At 41.0% G+C, this 18,620-nt stretch overlaps 1 protein-coding gene and 1 long non-coding RNA gene across 2 annotated transcripts in view; both read left to right on the top strand.

The window, feature by feature from the left end:
- The window catches only part of LOC307016876 (uncharacterized protein C14orf132-like), a gene marked incomplete at both ends in the record, with an annotated part of 61,906 nt that overhangs the window by 20,731 nt on the left and 22,555 nt on the right, over positions 1–18,620 (top strand). The window lies entirely within an intron of this gene.
- On the top strand, positions 16,758–17,998 carry LOC307016880. The gene is made up of 2 exons (XR_013801957.1): positions 16,758–16,869; positions 17,681–17,998. It is a non-coding gene; the product is annotated as an uncharacterized lncRNA (long non-coding RNA).

The raw sequence follows: 18,620 nt of genomic DNA, 5'->3' as shown, positions 1-18,620 counted from the left end.
CACACATGAACCCCATAGAGCAGGAGTCGGCACAGGTGGATAGTCCGGATCCGGACCCAGACGCCGACCTATACGGACCCGGACCCCTATAATCAATACATCAATAGGGATTTCAATTTGACGGGGCGATTCTATTTTTAACCGCTATTTAGTATCCTATCCATTTGAACATGATTTAAAGTGGACCTATCATGCTATATTTGAAACAATAGTATAAAAAAAGTATATAAATATAGTTTTTTTTTCAAAATACCAAACAGATCCTGCATTTTAGCCCATGCCTCATGTCGCTCTTTTTGCTATTTCCAGCCCTGTTTTTGCAGGGGGGCTGATTCTGTGAGCTGCAACAGACCACGCCCCCCTGCAGGAGAGGGGAGTTGGCAGTTACTTTGGCATTAGGGCAGGGATATCTAGATACTTTCCAAGGTTTGACATAATGAATTGTGCTACTTTTAAAGTAAGCAACGATGTTTTCCAATCTGTAATCAAAAAGCTCCTCAAAACGCTATCGAAGCAGTTCCTGCCGTGGCTACGTTAGTTCAAACAGTAACAGTCTATTTTTCTTAGCGGATGCATGTCAATTTAAATCAATACATACAACTATTTTTTAATCAATAAAATCATTTTCTAAATCCATAAAAGCATTTCAATTAATATTGGGAGTCATGTCGTTACTTTGTTGAGAATGTGGCCATGTAATAAGCGGGATAATGTGCAGCGTCCCTTACATATAATTATATAGAGTCATTATTCATTTGTTTTAACGCAGGAGGCGTAAACGCTTGCCTCGGGGAGGGGCTAAAAACAGCCACAGCGGAGAATAAACAGAAGGGCAACCATGGCAACCATGCAAGGGAAGTCTTCTGCGCTGCTTTTGTGGCAGACTACAGCGCCACTTACAGGCCTGGCATATATACTACATCAGTGACGTGCGGTGAGGTTCATGGCTGGTGAGGCACTGACTCTTTCAGAGTCAGATTTACACATATTATATTTTGACCTTAATCGAAATATTCGGCTATTTTCAAAAGCTTTTTTAGTCCTGATGCTTCGATTCATTTTAAACAGACCATTCAACAAAAGGATACCAACATCTAAATATTGGATTGTTCTTTCTTAGTAAGATCCCATTTTCATTACAATTGTGGTCTTACCTTGACTTGAAAATGAAGTCCATGCTATCCTGCTGGACAAACAATCGCTATTACTTTTTTGTAAAAGTCCTCCTTATCTTCCTGTAATTTGAAAAGTCTAGCTTGTTGTTCGTGTCTACCGTCTTTATATATACAGTCTATGGTCTCTGCGTAGAATAACAGTAGCAACAACAACCTGTGGGCTCATGTGCGCCCCCCTTCAGTGCGGCGGAGGTTTATGGCCGCCTCCCCTGGTGCTTTTTTCATTGCCGTTGTATGATGAGACCAGCGAGCCTAAATATCATATATACGTGAAAAAGTTATTTAGAGACTGATGGATGGCGAGGACAAATGTAATAAAGGGATCTACAAACATTACATTGGTGACATACAGTGAGATGGTAACAGGCATGCGCTTAGTGCCCGCGCTCCAGCCAGCTTCTGTGGGGTGACGCATTCGGAAGTGAGGCAGAGCTCATCTGTGCCTCACCTCACCCCACAGTAACCGGCTGAGCGCGCTCACAAAATAAGTGCCCGCGTTAAATTAGTGCCCGCGCTCCAGCAAATTACTATGGGCTTACGAGAGCAGAGCTCGTCCCTGCCTCACTTCTCATCGCTACCCGTATTTGTAGCGGAGTTTGGCAAATTTGCTGATTTTGACTTTAAAAAAGCGATTGGAATCATACATAAAGCACAATTACAACACAGATCAGTGGAGACATTTTATTATTACTATTTAGTTTTTCTTTAGTTGTTTTTTCCGTTACATTGGAGTATGACAGGGGAGGCTCTGCCTGTGCTCTCGCTGTACTACATATGTACTGAAGAATTGACCAATAGCCGTAGCGCCACCGTCCTGACGTCAGGACAGTGTTCAAAATCTGGATCAGTCTGTATCAGATCCGTTGCAGCCCCTTTTTAGAGATTTGGGTATGGAGGAAAATAGAGAGGGTGTCAGGATCTGGGAATTTTAGGACTCAAATGCAGTTTTAACACTAGAACCGCCAGAGATTTTTCATACCTAAAACCGCCACCGGGGTAGAATTGACCCAGCATTAGAATGCATTGATTTTCAAAGTAAAAGTATTGCCTTAAAAGGAAAAATGGTCCTGTGGTATTGGTATTTTGACAAGCAATTTTGTTAAATTGTTTCGTTTATTAACAGTACAGTATAGGGTTTCGTGAGGCGGTTGTCGTTGTTGGGTGAAAAGCAAACAGCTGTTTGCTGCGGACAGTGGCGACGCCAGGGTATTTTTGTTGGGTAATCTATGGTAGGGCTAACCCATACAGTGGTGGGGCTCAAGTCAGTATTTGTAATGTAATTACATACACGCTATATCGCACCCCTTGAAAGTGAAACGCCACGCGTGAGGCTTTTTTTTAGCTTTTTTTAGTCTCCTTTTATCAGCTAAACTACATCGAGAGCAACAGGTGTGAGTCAAACAATACAATAGCCTATTCTGCTATTTCCACGTTGTTACAACATGCTACGCAGCGGCAGAAATAAGAAAAGTTGGCATATAGAATTGACACGGAGAGGGAGAGAGAGAGGGAGAGAGAGAGAGAGAGGGAGAGAGAAAGGGAGAGTGAGGGAGAGAGACAGAGAGAGAGAGAGGGAGAGAGACAGAGAGAGAGACACAAAGACACAGGTAAACAGAGAGAGACAGACACTGCACATTAACAGGTGGCCTGTGTCTCTATTGTCATACAAAACACTTTTTCAAAAGACCCATTATTACAAAATATATTAAAAACTCACTATTCACTCTTCAGGTGGGTCGTGTGACTCTGGCACCTGTTCAACTTGTATCTCAATGTGAGGGCGTTTAAGAACAAATCTATCCATCCGAAATATACAATTAATCCTAGAAGTTCTGCTGTCTGTCTGCAATTTACTCGGCGCAAGTTTGGGGACTTTTCACTGTGAACGTGACGTATCAGTAATGCATGACGCAGCAGACCCAACGTTCGTTGCTCTGATTGGCTGTAGGTCTATTCAAATTGCATTCGGAGGCATTTTGATCTGACCGCGGCCGCGCTGATATGATAACGCAAGAGAATTTCCACACCTTTAGTGTATAAAACTCCCCCACTACTTAGACTATTCCTTGCACCCCTCTAGCATAAGCCCGAATGGTCTCAACCATATTGCGTCAGTAACGTTGTTGGGTTCAGAATTCCAGAAAAGACAGACAACTTCTAAGTTTAACTATTTATTGTAAAGATTGCAAAATATATATTTTACTTGGCCAAGGACTCATCACGTCTTTGGGAATCACAGGCAGCAAAGCTGTAATCTGTAACCACCAAATCCGTCAAGAGCCTCGAACCTCGTGTGACAATACATTTTATTACACAGGGCGTTGCCCGTACATTTATGATTGGTCAAGACTAGCTGAAAATATAACATGGTTTAGACTTGGTTCTCTTTGGTTGGTGCGCAGACTCAGATAGAGTCTCTTGGCAACACGATCCTCCAATCAGCATTCGGCCGGCCTGTGGAAGTCCCTCCCTACTCTGGCACCATCATACGTAATTTGTTTTCTCTAACGTTTTTTTCATACAGTATATAGTGGGAAACCATAATGTTGCTTCCTAGCTTTGCGGGGGAGCGCAGCTCCCATACAAAGTGAAGGCCGGTGCGATGTGCTGTTCTGACTACCTCTTTGTGTTCTCTCAGTCTCTGCACTCAACCTTGCTACTTACAATATTGCAAGCTAAACTTTCTTCTGACTATTCCCCTCGTTGGTATTTAACCCATCAGAACCTGGGATTAGTGATTGTGTCTATTTATTCTATAGTCATAGCAATCTCATGAGCACAATAAGCATATAATGTAATAATAAGAATTGTGTTGTGGACACACCGGTAGATTTTCGCAATCTGTGTTCTCAACATGCTTACTTTAACATACTTTTTCATGGTCGGGCTAAGGTAAGGCTAATGCTGCGCTCACATCGGACGCGATGCGATGTTTGGGGGCGGCGCGATAAAATGTCAAGTCAATGCAGAGACGCGGACAGACGCGAATTCGCTCCGACGGAGAGCATGAAGCGATGGACGCGGCGTGAATCACGTGATTGAGGCGATTGAACAGTGCCGCATTAAATGCGAGAGTTCATTTTTTTCAACTCAAGCGTCAAATTCACGTGACGCGTTCTCGTGGAAGCCAATCAGCGGTGAGGATCTCAGCCTGCCGTCACTGACGTTCAACCAGAAAACATCAGCCATTAGCTGTTAGCAGTTAGCACACAGAGCTCACAGCTCCTCATATCTGTTCAGAAACTGGACAAAAGTTAAACAAGTACAAACCACAGACTGTCTGTTTCATGGCGAATACAGTCGCTGGTTTATTTATGTCTGTAGGCCGTTGTTATGAGTGTGGAATGAGCATATACAACGTTAGCTTAGCCTGGTCGACCCAATCTCCATTCAGAAAACAAGCATTTTAAAAGGTTTTTCGCCTGCCGTCTTGTCTGCAGACTTGTCAAGCATTAATTCATGGTTTTTACTAACCAGTATCAGTATATTGTCTCTTCGGCATCATTTAGAAACGTGTAATACAATTTAATCACAGTAAAATGTTCATTTTGTTGTAGTTGTAGCTCCCGAGCCAGCGCGTCTTGTTTGAATCATGCGAGTAAACAAAGCTGGCAGCCGCGGTGAAACTCGAGCGATTAGAGCGAAGCGAATATTCGCATCGCGTCCGGTGTGAGTGCAGCATAAGCCATTTCTTGGTATGGCTGTAGCCTACCCCAGCCATACCCTGGCGCCGCCACTGGCTGCGGAGCACAGCGCGAGCAGTCTCCCGTGAGCGGGAGCGCGCTCCTTCACTACAGACTAGGGATAGGTATCGTTAGGATTTTATCGATACCGGTACCGGTACCGGTACTGCTTATCGGTATCGGTATTTTTCGATACTCTTATCGATACTTTTCAATAATTTGGTGTTAATAAACTAAAAAAAGACAAGGCGATGTGCCTGCAAGACTGCACCCAGGTAAACAAAACATATTACCCGTGCGCAGCAGCTAACCTGCCTGCGAGCCTTCGCTCAGGTCACATTTACACACGGCGCGGGTGAAGCCCGCTAGCACTATTAGCACTATTAGCACTAGCAGTATCACTAGCACCGTTTTAAATTCAATGAGTGTCTCGGTTGCAAATGCTTCATTAAGTTGCTTGTGTCACCCCCTTTACAAGCAACTAGTTGAGTACATAGATTGCACCTTGCACTATCGCCACTACATTTTTTAAAAGTGCACCCAGACCTTGGATCGCTTCGCTCTGTCCGCCATGCCTGCGGGAGTCTCACAACAATAATAAGAGCGCTGTTGAGAGAGATGAGGAGTGGCATTTACAGTGGCCAATCAGAGGGGTCTCAAACTGGATACATCACACGGGATGAGGGTTCCCAACTAACCAGAATGGTTTAAAGTTAAACTAAGGAAGTAGACGTAACAGATATACCGATAGCGGCACCGTTTGTCCAGCGGCTTAACGGTATACCGATACCGTCCAATCAGGTACCGGTATTGACTTATTACCGGTTCTCGGTACCCATCCCTACTACAGACTGTCGCTATCAATCTATCTCTCTCTCTCTCAATCTATAAGGAACTGCGGTAGACAAAAGGCGTTGCCATGGCAACATGTCATGTTTGTTTACACGTGAAATCAATAGCGCGAAAAGGGGTGGGGTCAATATGACCCGCTTGGCGGAAATAGGTATAAATGGCAATTATTTTGCCGATTTCTTCAATCTGACTTCATATTGACAATTTTTAACAACATAGGGTGCTACATAACACACTTTCAGGAAAAGTCACGGACTGGGAGACTTTAATATGTTATTGAAAAAAAGTTATATACAATAAAAAACAGCTCTGGGTCAAATTGACCCCGTTGGCGGTTCTAGTGTTAAAAACACAAAAAAGGTAAAATAACAAAAGGCGAGCTTTATTTACCAACAAGCTGTAGACGATAAGCAAACAAGAAAGAACTTAACATCGAGAAATCCATAGCATGATAGAACCGAACATCCATAAATCCGTAGAATGAGCTTCCAAACAAAACCGACAGTCAAACATGGAGGGGGAAATGAAAGGTAAGAAAAACAATGAACTGACACCGAACACAGGAAGAGACAAGACTAAATACAGGGAGGGGTAATCACGAGACGAGAAACAGCCAGGCAGGGAAGGAGAAACAGAAGGGCAACAGGTGAACACAATCAGAAAATCAGACACACCACGGAAACTAATGACAGGGAGGATAGAACAGCAAAATAACCCCAAAACTAGACACACAAAAACTCAAACCGTGATATAACATAAGAATAGTGACAGAGGGTTGTGTTTTCTGACACTTGGTGAGTTCCCTGGAACACTGGGGACACATATTCATGTATAAAATACGTACAAAAGTGCATTTTGCATGATAGGTCCCCTTTAAGTGGGGGTGGACGTGGACCTAACCTCCTCTAGGGGGGTCCGCGGGGCTTGCTCCCCCGGGAAGATTTTTTGTTTAATATTGACGTTAAATGCATCAATCTGGTGCACTTTGAGAGCAAAATGAAGAGATATGGATACATCTCTCAACGCCCATATGAAACAGAACTGTAAGCAGATTATTTATTTTTTTATGGATATTTTACAAATCACTCCCCTTTTAAACTGTACGCAATATAGGCATAGTTCTGTTAGTATAAGATAATAATATGTACTTTGTTGATCCAAAATCGGGAAATTCTGTTGTTATGAAATAAAAAAAGAAATATATTGTTTTATTTCTAATTTTTTTATTTTTTTTCAATTTTCGCCCCCCCCCCCCCCATAGATTGATGCGCTTTTAGCATTAGCGTATAGAGAACCGCAATGACGCGTCCTAAAACCCGGAAGTAAGTTAGCATTTTTGGCACTTCCGGTTCCTTCCTCAAAAAGCAATGCATTTTTTCCATAGGGTTTTGGAAAATAGCTCGAAATAAGGTCTGTGGTTGACACAAATTTAAGAGGTAATTGACGTTTTGTTCTACGACATTAAATACATCAGCAGTGACCCCACTGGTAATTTTTGAAGAGTTTACGTGTCTGAAAAACGATGGTTGTTACAGAGTGGCTGAATAGGACTACAGAAATTGTCAAGGCCGTTGTACGTCATTACGCCGAACACGTAAACACTCCCGCTAAATTTGTTTTCCCCTATGGTTTACCCCCGTGTTCTGCTTGAAAGCAAGTACCTGCCTATCTGTAATATCTTTAGTATCTGTATATCTATATCTGACCATTAGAATCTGTATTTTTGAAATTGTCGTTTTTAACACCGTAGTTTTACAAATTATAGAATAATTAATTGCCAGTGTTTTCCAATTTTACTCGGCAGTTTGTTTCGTTAGCTAACGTTAGCTAAAGCTAGCGCTACTAGTTAGCTACGCAATGGTTTGTTGCTTTGCTCCCAGTTGCAGCCACAGGTCTTCGCATGAAACGTGCTTGTTCTATCGTTTCCCGGCCAATGTTTTCCAAAGGAGAGTCTGGATTCGTGCCATGGGGTAAGCTGACGTTACATTTTTGTCCATGTCACGGTGAAATGTAAATGATGGGTAGTGACTGTATCGCCATGGCGTTGCTGAAAAGACCGCAACATAAGTAAAGATAATGAATAAATCCTATTAAAACCTGTGTGGTTTATATGATAAGTCTAATTAGTACAAGCAGCATAACGTTTCACCATGTAACTAAAGATTGTAGTCAGGGAAATCAGTTTGACATATTGAACTAATAACAAATCACCTCTGGCTGGCAGAGAACTCTCTGCTCCATAGCTTCTCTTGGACGTAAAATCACATGTACATTTTACATTTATACTCAATTTAATATTTCATCCCTCACATACTTTTGTATGTATATACTGTATATATATATTTATATATATATACGTATATGTTTATTAACTTATATTTTGTTTTTCTTGGTATGCTGCTGCAACACAAACATTTCCAAAATTGGGATCAATACAGTAATATCTTATCTGAATTAATTAAGAAATATAACTATTATAATTAGTGTAACAGCTGACACCTATTTTCAACATGGATTAATCTACCATTTATTTCTTTAGTTCAATTTTGATCTATAAAAAGACTTATCAAAGTGCAAGGTTATATCTTTAGATGTTTTGTTTTAGCCTATGTACTGTATGTCTTAATGCTCTTATGTGACGGTGTGACTTCCATGAAACTTATATTTTTTATCTTCCCAACAGATGAGCTGACATGAAACCTAACACTCTGACAATCACAACATTGCAAATTAAAAACGATTCACAATTTCTTAATTTTTTCTTCTTTCTTGCAGTGAGGTGAAGCTGACCTTGCACTTGGTGCCAGTAAGGATGTTCCTCACGCAGGCTGAATGTGCACTGTTATTGATCATTGTGGAGAGCAGGCAGACGTTTTGTTTTTTATTATAGCAGCTATCGGATGGAATCCATATATGGGCTGCACATGTTGAAAAGTATCAGGTTGGAGAAGTCGTTATTTAATTTAATCTGGCTTTGCTTTAAAAGCAACACGATCATCGACCCAACGCGGTCCCCCGTTGTTGTTGTTGTTGTTGTTGTTGTTGTTGTTGTTGTTGTTGTTGTTGTTGTGAGCGCTGTTGGGGAGCAAATCAGCGATATAAACGGTGACGTCAAGACGCAGCAGCGGCAGCACCATCCCGGCTCTGAGTGGTGTGAACAAAGTGGGAGCAGAAAAGGGAAACCGGAGCTGAACCAGAAAAGCTCTAGCTCGGGGCTAGAAAGGGAAAAGCGCTGGTGTGAAAGCCGCATAATTGTCATTTCCCTGGCTCCGTAGGGACACTTTACCTCCAGCACAGCGGAAGACCCTACCAGACCATCTGGAGATGCCCCCAACAATCCTGATTGGGAGAGCCACAAACCTGACTCATGGACCTGCATCTGGGTTGCAGTGATGAATGCCCTGACGCCCTCACATTCATTCATAGTCCCCCACTGTACAGACAAAACACCATCAAGGGCCTGTTGTTGCCCTAGCACCCTGGCAATAAGGGAAGCAGTCACACGCTTTGACCTCAGGACAGCTCCAAAGTTGCTGGCAGTCAACCTTCCTTTCCTGAACAAATGCCAGTTTGGGTTGGTTCGCTGACCAGTGGTAGCCACCTGAATTGCCCTCTGTTGCTCCTCAGGTAATGCCATGCTTGCCACAATTGCCTGATGCCCAAAAGATTTGATAATTTCAGGAACAGTAAGTGTTTCCAAGCTGTAGTGTTCCTCTTCTGGCTCGGGGGAAAGAAGCCAAGAAATTCCTGAGAACCTGCCCCCGAGTCTGTCCCTCAGCCAGTCACGATCTTCGGAGGTGGGCTCTCTTGTCAGCGGGTTAAATTTGTTATTGGTTGGAGGAAATAGCTCCTCCATTGAATGCATACGTTTAGCTGCCTTTGGCTTCTTCCACTGACAGGTGGTGTCAGTGCAGCTGAAATTGTGGATGGCAAAGATGGCTAATTAAGCCGCATGACTGCATTTCCATTCTCCACATGGGCATTCACATTTAGTGGAGAGAATTCCCTCTTCTCCTGTAGATACCTGTGGTGGGGGGATTGTTTTATTATTTAAAATATATTTACATTTGTAATGCCTTCCCAATTATCCTACTGTATGTTTATTTCATGGATATTTCTGTGTTTTCTGGTGTTTAATATTTGTAATAAAGATTTCATGTGACACATAAAATGGATTTGTTGATGGGAATTAAAGTCACTAATGTGAATAAATTAACTCTAGGTTAACGGTACCCTTGCTATCACTACTCACCGACACTATAAACCTTGTCCCTCATGCTAGCCCTGACAACACCGGTAAGCACACCTTCATCTAGGCTGCACTGTTTTACGTGTCCTGACCAAGCGGCAAACTCTGGGGAACAGCCGGGACGCCAATACGGAAGTGCAACACACTGCAGTTCATACATGGGCCGCTAATTTCCATAGACCCCCATGTTAAAATGCCCAACTTTACAGCAGAAAAAAACATGTTTCTACCCACGGATGCAATAAATATTATTATCGATATAGTTAGATTCCACCTTCATGATTATGAATTAAAGTTTTTGCATAAATTAGGGTGTGGTCACTTTGATGGACATGTACATGCCTCACTGTCAGCTAACAGCAACTTGTCCACTCTGCTAGGCTGCAACCATAGAGGCTACAACGTTAGTTAGTCATAGTACTGTACTTGACCCTTTAGCTTTAGCCGTGTTCGTGGTGATTGTGCCTTTTAGGCAATATTGTTACAAATACCAGACAATTAAAATGTTGTGCTGTGCGCTTGAATGTACTAACAGAACTTCCAAGAAGTCTAAAATGATAATATTATACATGTTAATCCCGTTCGCAGGTGTTTGTGTGCTTGTTAGCTTAGCTTGTTAATTATTAGCCAGCTAAGGACGTAACCCTTTATACTTACATATACATTTTAGTTTATGATTCAGCCTTGGGTAAGACTTTTATAGTCTATGGCTATGACGCCCATAATGCTAAACAGGAGCAAATGTTAATAGGGGATCCAATTATCCCAGTGGTGGCCGCCGGAGCTAACGGAGCCGCAGGGGGGGGGGCGGCAGCCGGCGTCCCGGAGCGAGCCCACTGCGTCCATCGTTATAACTGGAGATCAAGGAGTGCAGCTAAACGCAGACTTGGTTCGCCTGCTGTAATATTAGCTAAATAAATGATGTTGAACAAGGCTTATTAAGCTGAACATCGCCACAATTGTTCTGCTATGTATCGATACTTCTTTTCTTAACGTGTGAATGACAAGCATTAAGAATAACAAAATATAGCTAATTCTCTTGCAGATTGTCTCATTTGATTATGAATGTAACGTTTATATAGGGAAACTACACTGTTAGCAGTAACTTGGAATGCATGTTATTTCATGTTAGCTTAGATTCTTAGCCTGAGCTAGCTGTGTTTACTTCCAGTTCGGAGGCAGCAGGTCCCTCCTCGGCTCCGCCTCTTTGCCCTTATTTGGAGCAGGCGGGATTAGACTCTGACGTTGCTGTCAAGCGTTGGTGGCCGACTCCGCCTACTAAGGGCTTCTCTGCAACTCTGCAGAATCCTATGGGTGACGTCACGGACACTACGTCCATTTATGTATACAGTCTATGGTCCTGACTTGTAGTGGTTCTCTCCTCTATCTACACTCTTCTTGTCGTCTTTTCAAAACGATATCAGACTGGTAATTGACATAGCCATGACTTCTAGTTAAATTCAGTGTGGCTAAAATGAAAAGCTTTGTTAAAATATGCAAGCGCGCGAAAGTCAAAGTCAGCTTTATTGTCAAAAATTCTACATGTGTTATACATCCAGAAATATCGAAATATCATTTCCCACAGTGTGACATGTATACATAAAACAAAACAAAAAGGGCCTAGATAAACGTGGTATACATTAAACAAAACAAAAAGGGCCTAGATAACCAGGGTAGGCGTATACAGTTTAAAATGTTAATATATTTAAAGTGTTCAAAGTGCAGTTTCAGTGCAAGTCAGTTGAAACGATCTTAAGTTGGCGTGACGTTGAAGTCGTGCAACCCTGCTGCTGTACTAAGTTTGTAGTTCGTTTATAGCATAACGTTAGCATTTTGCTTCTGGCGACTAGATTTATGATTCAAAAATTATAAAAGTAGGGTTGACATGTGGAGATTATCCGGCTGAACAAAATGTGATCCCTCTCTTAAATGTGTGTCAACCACAGACCTTATTTCGAGCTATTTTCCAAAGATCCTATGGAAAAATTGCATTGGTTTTTCAAGAAGGAACCGGAAGAAGTTTACTTCCGGGTTTTAGGACGTGTCACTGCGGTTCTCTATACTGCCTATGCCAAGGGCCGGCTCTGGTTTGACCAAACATTCCCTCTCAAGTCAGAACTGAGGTTACAAAAAAAATAAATATCGTTCCAGAGCAGGCTAACTGAGGCTAACCAATGAGCACCTGCATGTGTGTATAATAGAGATGTTAAGATTCACCGATTCGCATCGGTGCACCGCCATAAACGTTCAAGATGCGAGTGCACCGGTTGAAAGAGTGCACATCGGCTACAGTTTGGGTTGAACTCGCGATGCATCGATTGCGTAGCGTCTTTGCATCGGTAAAAAACCGATTCATTCATATAAAATCCCCTTATCTTGTCAACGTTCAGCAGAGAAGATCTTTGATATTTGCTTCGCCACTACGGAGAACGAGAGTCTCAGTTATCAACACACACGGAAGTTGAGGAGAAAGAGAAACACAGCGCAGCGAAAAATACCTACAAATCAAACGTTTGGCAACACTTCGGATTGTTCAAGAAAGACGGTGTAATAGTCATTTATGCTATATAGTTGACCGCAGGTCATGGAGAGTAATAAGGTATCCGTAGACCTTTGTATGAGGTATCTTTATTACTTAACAGGTCTACAGCCATGATACATAGATCCGTCCTAGATGCGGACTTGCATACACACAGTATCACTCCGCAGCCGCACCCCATCAGTAACGTCCTTATGGTATATGTGCGCGGCACTATTACTACAGACGGTCAACTTGAAAAATCACTCGCAAATTGTTAACGATGCCGAGCCGCTTTAAAGTACACAAGTAGTACGAGGAACTTAGCGACGCACATAAAGAGGCGACATGGGGTCTGCGGCTGAAAAGAGAAACCTGAAAGTGAGACATATTCTAAATCACTCAGTGAGGTGTTCTGTCAGAGAGAGGTGTTTAGCTTACAGCAGCCTGTGACGGCCAATAATAATTTAAATGTCTTCCTTACTGTAAGCAGTTATGAAATACCTGTTTGTGAAAGGTTATTTGTTTTCTTTATTGTTCAGATAGAAACCAATGCTTTCTGCTCACTGGTGTGTTAGCCTCTGAGTGTTAAGCACATCAGGCTGGCAGCTGTATGGGCATTGCTCTATGGTAGCTGTTATTTGCACATTGTTAATCATGAGCAATGCATCCTTACATTGTTTAACTGTGAGGTGTTATACAATTGTACTCTGGAGAGCTTTTAAAGGTAAAAAAATAAACGGCATGATGGGATGTGCAGTACCAAATATGTAAAGCACTTTTTTGTTAATGTATGATTTGCTGCATATAAGGAATAAAACAAAAATCCTCTATCGTACCATATTGAAGTATCATTATTTTTGCATCGTGTTGAATCGCATCGTATCGCCCCGAATCGCATAATGTTGAATCAAATCATATCGAACTGTATCGCAACAGGGGTGAATCGTATCGCATCGCATCGCCTGGTGTTTCAAAGGTATCGTTAATGTATCGTATCGTGGTAACGTATCGAGATGCGCATCGCATCGGCCTCAGTGATGGAGATGCACATCCCTAGTGTATAAGAATGGCCCTGACACCATTTCAGCCCAGATTTAAACTCCTGGCAGGACAAGCTCGAGCTCAGTTATCGCACTGAACAAAAAAAAGTGAGTGAGGGACTGCAATATAAGAGGGAAAGAAAGAGAAACTTTAAAACTATTCAATTGTTATGATGTGTAAAGACTGATATTGTTCTGTAATCGGCTGAAACTGTTAGGTCATGATGTGAAACGATTAACAAAGCAAAAAGAGAAACTCAAGCTGCTGCTACACTTTATTTTATTTATCTAAAGTTAAGCACTTTTAAGATGCACATACTTTCAAAAGCTATTTTATTTATTTTCTCTATTTTATTTTTAAATGCAGCCCGAGAGGAACATTACACATATCCACAGTATTTTACTGTATATCTGTATAGTTCAATGTTAATTGACAATAAATATTGTTGTTTATGAATTGTACTTTCTTTATTTGATTGGCAGTCAGTTGTTGATTACATGCAGACGTTGATTAAGTTACAGGCTACTTCAATATATATCACACTAATTCATAAAGCAACTTAGACATTTTGAAGTTCCGGAACTTTGCATGGGGAGATTTTCTCTAACTGGACCTCGTTGAATTTTAGTTGAATATCCCTGCCATAGAGGTAGACTTAATTCACCATTACATTGGAAGGTTGCACATTGACTAGCCAATTGGTTAGGCATTTATTTTTAAGGCTTTAAGCTAACTAAAGTATGTTATGCCCTTTTTATAGGTGATTTCAGTTACACTATTTATACATATTAAACACAAATGAAAATGTATATTGCATGGTCTTAGCCTAATATGTGAATAAAGACCAGTGACCTATTTTTCTAGGGAAAGATACAGTATCAGTGAATAGCCCCTCTCAGTAAGGCAGATGTGATCCTGCAGGGAGCCTTAATACAGAATGAAATAAGTTACCTGAAATATTGAAGATGGGACATTTAATGACGGGGTCTACAAACACTTGGCTTTTTTGGTTAAAAAAAACATATAGTAACAGGCACGTGCTTTTGGCCCCCGCCCAGTAAAGTTTCAATCAGAGGCGGGGCTGACCTCTGCTGCCTCGCCTCTCGTCTCTACCTCTGTTTGCAGCAGAGCTTCACAAATATGGCCCTTTTAATTATTAAAAAGGATTGAAATAATACAGAAATGGCATGTTTAACACAAATCGGTTGAAAAATCTTACATAAGATATGTATTTTATTGTATTTCCTTTATTTGTATTTTCGTTAAAGCTACATCCTCACTGATAAGAGGCACACAATGTTATGCTCTACAAAAGTGTTTCTCATGTATTTAAACTTACCAATTAGTTGATTCATGTAGAAATATAACACCATTTGTAATAGAACAACCTTTGGATAACCAAGTGCTCCCTGACTGACATAGAACATTCTGTTTTCAGAATATAAAACCATGAAGTGAGCACTCAGCCTCAGTGGACAAACAGCTGCAGGCTCTCACTAGCGCTTCATTTCTTCATAGGGTAGCCCTTCAGGGGAGGGGACACACTGAGGAGCATTTAAAACCCCTGACTGTCCTCAAATTGATTGTGTGTTGTTCAAAGCAACATCAAGATGTACAGCTTGGGCCACAGCTGCCTTGTAAAGAGCACTCTGAGTCCGTATACATCAGACCCCCGGCAGCGAGAGTGTGTGTGTGTGTGTGTGTGTGTGTGTGTGTGTGTGTGTGTGTGTGTGTGTGTGTGTGTGTGTGTGTGTGTGTGTGTGGGTGTGGGTGTGGGTGTGGGTGTGTGTGTGTGTGTGTGTGTGTGTGTGTGTGTGTGTGTGTGTGTGAGTGTGTGTGTTTTTGTCTATGTTTGTATTTGTGGGAGAGTGTGCAGAAGTGAGTGTGTGTATCTGTATGTCTGTGTGCATGTGTGTGTGATCGGGATGTGCATCTCCATCACTGAGGCCGATGCGATGCGCATCTCGATACGTTGCTATTGCCAACGATACGATACATTAATGATACATTTGAAACACCAGGCGATATGATATGATTCACCCCTGTTGTAATACAGTTCGATACGATTTGATTCGAAATTATGCGATTCAGGGCGATATGATGCAATTCAACACGATGCAAAAACAATGGTACTTCAATATGGTACGACAGAGGATTTTGTTTTATTCCTTATATGCAGCAAATCATACATTAACAAAAAAGTGCTTCACATATTTGGTTCTCTGCGCATCCCATCATGCCATTAATTTTTTATCTTTTTCACCTTCAAAAACTCTCCAGAGTATGGTACAATTGTATAACATCTCACAGTTAAACAATTTAAGGATGCATTACCGATGACTAACAATGTGCAAATAACAACTACGATAGTGCAATGCCCATACAGCTGCCAGCCTGATGTGCTTAACACTCATCCATAGGCTAACTCACCAGTGAGCAGAAAGCAGCGGTTTCTATATGAACAATAAAGAATACAAATAACCTTTCACGAACAGCTCTATCATAACTGCTTACAGTAAGGAAGACATTTAAACTATTATTGGCAGTCACAGGCTGCTGTAAACTAAACACCACTCTCTCTGACAGAAAACCTCACTGAGTGTTTTAACTCATATGTCTAACTTTCAGGGTTTTTCTTTTCAGCCGCAGACCCCATGTTGCCTCTTTATGTACGTCGCTAAGTTCCTCTTACTACTTGTGTACTTTAAAGCGTATGAAGGTAGATATGGTGCAAAATGTGAGATTGTGTAAAACCTGATGTGAGCACTTGCAGAAAAAAGATCTGAGCTTGTGTGCATACATTTACACTTGTATAAAATATCCACGTAACTGTGAACCAAATTTACACTTGTATAAAATATCCACGTAACTGTGAATCCAATGTACACTTGTATAAAATATCCACGTAACTGTGAACCAAATTTGAAGTCACAGAAGAAAAAAAAAAGTTTTGTAGCTTGTAGAAAAAAAATGAACTTAGTGATGAAATGTTCACTTGCAGAAAAATACATATTTTTTTAATATATTTTCCATTACAACTGCAACTTGGTTATGACAACCTCTCAAATCAGTCATTACAACTTGACGAATCTGCTCTGTGGCAGTATAAATCGACGAATCTGCGGTCTTGACTTTTGCTACACTTCTTGCAATAAATGTGTCGCAAAAGTAATTTTCACCTGTAGATTTGGGGGGAGGGAGGTGGGTTAGCGCGAAGGGGCGGAGCAATCAGAATGACGAGGCTTGGGTCAGTCACAGTCACAGCCAGTCAGCCAGGTCGTACCGGATGACTGTGGGGCTAACGGTTTGTGTCGCTACCAGTCCGCTGACATGGCGCATCAATCAACGGTAAGTTTTGCCCATTACTTGCCCAGTATTACTTTGAATATTATTATTGTGATTGAGGATTAAATCCGCTTTGAAGACCATCGTTTAATATCGTGCAGTTTAGCCGCAAAATAACGTCAGTTAGCCAGCTAACGCTAGCTTTGTTGAGTTTATGCTAGCTAAATAAGTAGTGGTTGTAGTCTACAGCAGTAATTAATATATTGTAGCCTACTGCTTTGGCACTAACGGTTGATAACCGTTATGAAAATAAAACCAATTGAACTGTACTGAAATAATGACACGTTTTATAATTGTCTTGGGTTCCTGCTGTGTTTTTAAAGCCTTTGTAAATTATCCATGCTATTTTCTACTTAGAACGAAGACTTCAGAATCTTAAAATCCCTTGACGTTTGTATGCAATTGTGCTAAATTCAACTCTGGAATCAAGCAAATATGTTTGCATGACATTAGTTATTTATATTTTGCCATCACTTAATTATACGTTTAATACATTTAAGTCAAGCTAGGTACATGTGATGGTAGCTAGTTAGTGCTCTTACCTGTGATGCCTCCTCCAAACAGCATAATAACCAGACTGTATCATTAAAACTAAGTACCAGTTCTAGATCCTTGACTTTAGACAAACAATTCAAGAGACAAAATGTATTTAAAGACCAATCTTTATTTGAATGTGCCTCTTAACCTGATACATTAGTTATACAGTAATAGTATTGACAATCTAAAAAAACTGAGCAACTCAAAAGTCAACTTTATATTTTTTATTGTCTAAAGCATTTATTATTTGCTTATTATTTTTTCCCCTCATATTCAGTGTGGACGGATTGAGACAGCGTGGTATCCATAGAGCTGCAGAGACTTCAGTCAGAAACCTCTGTGTGATGGACGTCCTGTCTGTTGGTTTGGAGAGGACTGAGGGTCTTTCATCAGCGAGGAGGACCAGGCCTGATGGAGGAGCCCATGCTGGGCATAGCTGATACCACCTGCACAGGCCTAGTCTGTCACGTTATTTGACTAAATGTGTTTACTTATACATTTAATAGGCTTTACACCTTCTGTCCATATGTGCTTTTTATTGAAAACATTTTTGATTAACTTTTGGTTCACATTTCAATAAATTGTATTTGCACTCCTTTCGTCCATTATTCTTACTGAAAATAGATTACACATTCACATCTGACTGAAGATTGGCCCCATTTATTTGTGATGTTGCAAACTCTGCGGTACAAGGCACAAGTGTTGTGAAGCTCATAAAGTGAGGCAAATAGAAATAATCAGCTGATGGAGTGTAGATGTGGAAATAGATGCATCCCATCAGCTGACTATGTTTTTCGCCACACTTTATAAGCCTGACTATAACCACCCCTTCTCTGCAGGCAGCGTCACAAACAAATGATGGTCCTAATAGACTACAAAAATATTCGGTGTGCAGATCTTTGTTTTCACAATAAAAGTAGTTTCTTAGTGAATGTCCTGTACTGGTCTTAAAATATCATAAAATCAGCTTTTAATTTTCCTCTTGGATGTTCTTCTTGACCCTCAGAGAAAGGGGAGATGTCTTTCAGGCATGTCCTTTCCTAACAAAAAGGACAGGAAACATAAAACATTATTGCAGAACAAGTGTTTTATTTATGAAAGCGGTGTGTTTGTGTGTTTAGGGGCTGTAGATATAATTATGTTGTAATTGTAGTCAGATTATGAATGAACAGTATGAAATGCATCAACATTGAAATATATTTTATAATCAAAATAAT

Source organism: Notothenia rossii, assembly GCF_949606895.1.
Source record: "Notothenia rossii genome assembly, chromosome: 8".
Classification (NCBI taxonomy): domain Eukaryota; kingdom Metazoa; phylum Chordata; class Actinopteri; order Perciformes; family Nototheniidae; genus Notothenia; species Notothenia rossii.
This window is presented reverse-complemented; position numbering and strand designations above follow the sequence as displayed.